This window comes from Physeter macrocephalus, chromosome 20 (genome assembly GCF_002837175.3).
Source record: "Physeter macrocephalus isolate SW-GA chromosome 20, ASM283717v5, whole genome shotgun sequence".
NCBI classification, from domain to species: Eukaryota; Metazoa; Chordata; class Mammalia; order Artiodactyla; family Physeteridae; genus Physeter; species Physeter macrocephalus.
In genome coordinates, this window is record NC_041233.1 from 122,880,675 (window position 1) to 122,886,743 (window position 6,069).

The 6,069-nt window shown below is 39.7% G+C and overlaps 1 long non-coding RNA gene across 1 annotated transcript; it reads left to right on the forward strand.

The window, feature by feature from the left end:
- Nucleotides 1-437: 437 nt before the first annotated feature.
- Nucleotides 438-1,628, forward strand: LOC129391627 (uncharacterized). The gene is made up of 3 exons (XR_008616088.1): nucleotides 438-614; nucleotides 912-1,019; nucleotides 1,152-1,628. It is a non-coding gene; the product is annotated as an uncharacterized lncRNA (long non-coding RNA).
- The last annotated feature ends 4,441 nt before the right edge of the window (nucleotides 1,629-6,069 follow it).

The window sequence follows — 6,069 nt, forward strand, 5'->3', positions numbered from 1 at the left end:
GAGAATTTTATTCCAAGCAGAGCAGCTGTCCTCTGTGTCTAACAGGTTGAAGATCCAGTGGAGAAACTGATGGTGGTAATTGGTGGCTCTTTTCTATGGACCTGCAGTGGATACTGACATTGTGGCATAGAATAGAGGTTATTATTTTTTTGGATGACCTAAAAGCCAGATGACATGGCTCCAAAGAGTGGGGCACATCCCAGGCAAGAGAGCAGGCATGGCTGGGTCAGAGCATCACCAGTGCCATCAGCAGAGAGGCTGGGGCACTAAGATTTTGAGTAAATTAGCATCCTGGCTGGGAGGGGGCACATGTTCTCCAGTGAGTCCTGAGCATCCTGCACTGCCCGCAAGGGCCTGCAGGGGGGCCACGAAGCCACTATGTCACAGGCGATGGGGCGCATGCGCGAGCGCACCCGCACTGGATGGGCGGTCTTCCCTGAGGAGGGAGGGGAGGCGCCATGGCGGCTGCGAGCCCGCGCGTGGGGCTGGCTGGTCTGCGGGAGGAAGACGTTCCCCGCCCGCGCCCCGGCCGGTGAAAAGGGGCTGTGCCCGCTCCTCGCGGCTCCGCGCCTTCCTTTCCCGCCACCCCGCACGGTGTATGCCCACCTTCTCAGGTAACGTTCGATGTCGCTTGCTGTCCCTCGGATCCGGTCTCCGAGGGACCGGGGGCGTGCAGGCTGTTCCCGGCGGGACGTCTGTTCCGGACGCGGTGCGGTTGGCGGGAGGAGCCCCAGGCGGGGCGGAGAGCGGGAAGCGCGTGTCCCCGCCGGCGGCGCGGCCGCGCCCCGGACCCTCGGGCCGCGGGGAAGGAGCGGGGGCGCGGGCAACGGGGAGAGTTCACTGTCGCGGACAGACTCTGCTGCCTTTCCTCAGACGCCCCCAAAGGTTGTCAAAATGTCCCTTTTCTTTAGTGGCCAAGAGAAATGTTTCCGCCCCTTTGTCCTCAACCGTACGGAATTATCCACTTATCCCTTTCTTCAAAGACCTTAACTAACAGACTATACACGCATGATGCGCAGGTAACGTGGATGTAGTTAAAAAAATATTGAAAAAGTAAAAAAAAATGTGTAGTAAATCACAATATGTTAAGTTTTATGGTTTAAACATGTCAGAATCAGAATTTATTGTACTTTTACTTTCCTGTCTTACAGGAATAAAATTATTTGGAGCGTATTGTCAGCTATGGATCGGCACTTGCCATCTACCTCGCCAAGGATTAAATCAGGTGCTGGTGCAGCTGCTGCAGACTCTGACCTGCAACATCCCCCGAAAGGAGTTCAGGTTGGAGAGCAGAAATGAGGCGCTCTGTGCTCGGGGGAAGCTGGCAGGACAGCTATTCAGAGAGTTAGATACTTGCAGGAGCTGATTTTATGAGTCCAGTTCTTGTATCTCCTCGTGTCTAGAGAAACAATGAAATCCTTCATGGTGACGTCTGCTCCTCGTGACTAGCTGTAGCCTGCATGAAACGAGCACAAACCTTCTGCCAAAAATATATGTGCTCGATTGCGTGTACTCCCCGTTCACCAAAAGCACATATATACTGACCTTCCCCCTGCCTCTTTGGAGCAGTTTCTTGGAGCTATCTGAGATTCTGTCTCCCAGGATATAGTCTTTATTTTGCCCCCAAATAAAACTTAACTCACAACTCTCATGTTGTGCATTTTTTTTACCTCAGCAATACTTATTATTATTTTTTTTACAAATCATTCTTCTTTAAATTTATTTATTTTATTTTTGGCTTCATTTGGTCTTCGTTTTTGCATGGGCTTTCTATAGTTGTGGCGAGCGGGGGCTACTCCTTGTTGTGGTGAGCGGTCTTCTCATTGCAGTGGCTTCTCCTCTTGCAGAGCACGGGCTCTAGGTCTGCATGAGACGAGCAGAAACCTTCTGCCAAAAATATATGTGCTCGATTGCGTGTACTCCCCGTTCACCAAAATCACATATATACTGACTTTCCCCCTGCCTCTTTGGAGCGTAGTTGTGGCTCACGGACTTAGTTGTTCCGCGGCATCTGGGATCTTCCCGGACCAGGGTTCGAACGTGTGTCCTCTGCATTGGCGTGTGTATTCTTAACCACTGCATCACCGGGGAAGGCCCACAGTCAGCAATATTTAAAATGTACTTCTTAGTTTTTTTCTCATTTTCAAGTCAAAATATGGCTGTGTTTGAAATTTTCTCATAAAACAGTAACACATTTAAATATTTATACACATAAGCTAATTGAAAAATCTTCTGCAATGTTGGAATGTGACTAGTATTATTAAAAATCATAATATTCAGGTCAATACCAAATTGATATAAGAATGTAATTTTTAAAATTGTGAATCACTTTGAGCAGTTCCAGGCACAGTGACGATTATTAAAATACCAACCATTGCATACTTCATAAGACCATTTAAGATGAACTATTTTAAAACTTAAAACTTCAACAGCATACTTAAAAGGTAAGACAGGGGCTGCTTTTTGTAAATTAAATACATTCATAGCAAATAAATTTTCTCCTAATACAGAATATGAAGGTTTTTAGCTTAATATTGTATATCTCCATCTAAAATGTGAAATTAGGTTATGTATAATCTCCTTATTTTTTATTTTAAACCTTTTTCCCATAAGAATTGATATATCTATCTGTAGAATCTTCATAGCTTATTCATTTACTTTTCCTTTTGGTTTATTTTCTACAGAAGAAAGAGTATTCCTATGTCTTGTTAAAGTTTTTACTCTCCTAACCTAGTTCAAGCTTACTTTCTGACATTGGTTGTAAACAAGGGGAGAGGCCTTATAATAAGCATGCGTTTTCTCCTGTAGTCAAGATTTTTTCTTGGACAACTTTCTTTACAATTTCCTCTTTGGTCACAATATTATCCCCTTGTGACAACTGCATAAAAATTTGTAATGTATTTATACCTAGATGCTTCTGATTTCACCACAGTGCATTTGCTCATATGATTTTACATTAAATATTAATATAATATAGTTGATTTTATTCATATATGCTAACATGTTTTCCATAGGTGCACACATATATGAATATTTGCTACATGCCATTCATTTGCATGGAATGATAGCTGATTGCATCTGAACTTTCTGACTGACAATTGGATAGTCTTATGTGTGTTTAAAGTACTACTTAGAACAGACATTAAAATATCACATCCTCTCATTATACAGTATTTTAAACGTCATATTTTAAATTGTGGGAGCAGAAATTTTGTCCATTAAGGTTAAGAAAGGATCAGGTCACAAATTTGGCATCATCATGTTCAGTGGAGGAACATGGCTTCTACGTCTTCATACACCTACCACGGTTGCACCTGTATAATATCTGTGACCATAAGCATTTTTATGTCAACATTATCTTCTTCCAATATACTCATAATTACCTGAGGTGTATAACATCTATTTTTTCCTTGTACTTCAATACAATCAATAAAGCTTTTTTTTTTGCAGTGATGGCATTGTTTTTAACATGAAGGTGCATTGTCATCTGACATATATGTATATGATGGGCTAATGCTCTTATACAAAGCAAGGAAAAGTACTTTCATTTCATATTTTCATTTGTATTCCAGATCTAACCTGATTGCTTAGGAACATTATATACTTTTTAAAACTGTATTAAACACATAAGAACAGATCACTTTTCATCTTTACCTACAACATTAGCTAAATGGATATAGACATTATAATAACATGTAAGTCTGATAAAATTGGGAAGCATTCCAGGGTTTGAGCATCAAGTAATTTTATGGAATCTTCTAAGAGGTAATTTATTTCTGGCACATTATAGGGCAACATCTAAAATCACTTGCAAGTCTGTCTGCCATTTGGGGTTTCTGATTTTGTCACTTTCAGATATCCCCTAGGAACTGAGTTTGAATATTTTTTAAAAAACTTCTGATTAGAAAATATCAGGATGAAACATTAAATTTTTATGGTCACAACTCTGTTCTCATTACTGTCATGTGATATTTGAGTTGGCAGATAATTTGATTTTGTTCCATTAGTATAAAATGTAAGCATGGAAACACAATTTTTAAAAAGGATTCTTGGAATAAATGAGCCAGTCACAATGAATTATTAGTTATTTTATTTTTATTTTATAAATGGGCTGTTTAAATATGTTCAGCCATGAAGTGACATTTAGATTCGCTTCTGAGTCCTGACAGACTTCTCTGGTGAGTGACTTCTTAGAAAGTGACCCAGGACACAGCCAAACCAGTAAAATGCCAACAGCAAAAAGAAAAGAAAAAAAAGCCCCAAATAACATAATATATAATAAATAATGATACTCATGTGCGTTAATAATTTAACATAAAATATGTAAAATTGGTGTTATTGGAAATTTTCTACTATCCTGGGGTATTTACTTCTCTCTGTTATAAATCCTATTTAACAAAATGAAACAGTACAACTAGGTGACAGGGAAATTAATATTAATTACTGGTAGGACAATTTACAAATAATGTGTTAGAAAAAAATAAAAATTTTGTTTAATACAATTTCATTTTAAAATTGTTTTAGATTCATAGAAAATTTGCAAGAATAGTGCAGGGTTTCACAAGTAGCCCAGACTCAGTTTCCTATCTTATTACACTTTCATGTCATTAGAGTAGATTTTTACAGTTAATGAACTAGTGTTGACACCTGATTATTAACTACAACCCACTCTTTTTTCAAATTTTCTTAGTCTTACCTTTTCTCTTCTAGGATTGCATTCAGGATATCTCACCCTCTTTCCATTTAGCTGCCATTTCTCTTTAGGACACTGTTAGTTGTTAGAGTTTCTGAGACATTTCTTGTTTTTGATCACCTTGACAGTCTCCAATTTGGATTTAACCCGTTGTCTCCCTCGTGATTAGCCTGGGGTTATGTGATTCTGGAGAAGAACAAGTAGAATTCACACTTCATATCAAGGGCACATGCTCTGCAGATGACTTATTACTGTTGATGTGGCCCTTGATCACCTGGCTGAAGTGGGGTTTGTCAAGTTCCTCACTGTAACATCAAACTTTTCCCACGTCCATTGAGTGTGTACCTTGTGGAAGGATGTCACTGCGTGCAGGACACATTTAAGGAGTTGGGAAGCTATGCTCTGCCTTTCTGATTGTTAAACATCTGTATCTATTATTTGGGATTACGCCTGAGCGATTCCTACACTCCCATATTTATGTATCTAGTTTTACATGGCTGGCTTGTTTGAGGAAAGTTGGGAATGCTGAGTGGTTGATGTTAAGGGAGCAAGGGATAGAACCCTTGGGGTTGTCAACAGATTGTCGGACTTTTAAAAGACATTGGTTTGTACTCTGGGTGAATGGTTTTAAGCAGAGGAGGGCTATCATCTGACTTCCTCTGGTTCCTGTCCTACAAACTGACTGAGGAGGCAAAAGCAGAATTGGGGCGCCAATTAGGAGACTGCTGTAGTAACCAAGGTGGGAGCTCACGCAGGTTGTTAGCCCTGGTGATGGGGACCAGTGATCAGATTTTCGTTGTGGTTTTGCAGTTACAACTGGGGCCAGCTACATGGATATGACACAAGGTTCTTCATTCAGAAACGCCCATGCTTGGTTTCATGCTCTTTTATCCATCTTGAAATTCGTTTTTTTTTTTTTCTCCAAACATATTGAGACATAACTCACATACAGCACTGTGTAAGTTTAAGATGTAAAGTGTGGTGATTTGATACAGATATATAGTGTGAAATGATTACCACTATAAGGATTCTTCCATAAACTCACATCTTTAACTTTTTTTGTGGTAAAATTTTTGAGATCTACACTCTTAGCAACTTTCAAATATACACTACAGCATTGTTAGCTATAGTCACCAAACTGAACATTAAAGTTCCCAGAACTTACTCATCTTAAAACTGAAAATTTATACTCTTTGATGCAACAAATGATTTGTAGATATTCTCTCCTACTCTGTATGTAGACTTTATATTTATATATATATATAAAGCTTTTTAGTTTGATATAATTCCATCTGTTGGTTTCTACATTTCTGGCTTATGCTTTGGGGATCATATCCCAAAATTTTTACCCAAACCAGTTTTAAGTAGCTTCTTCT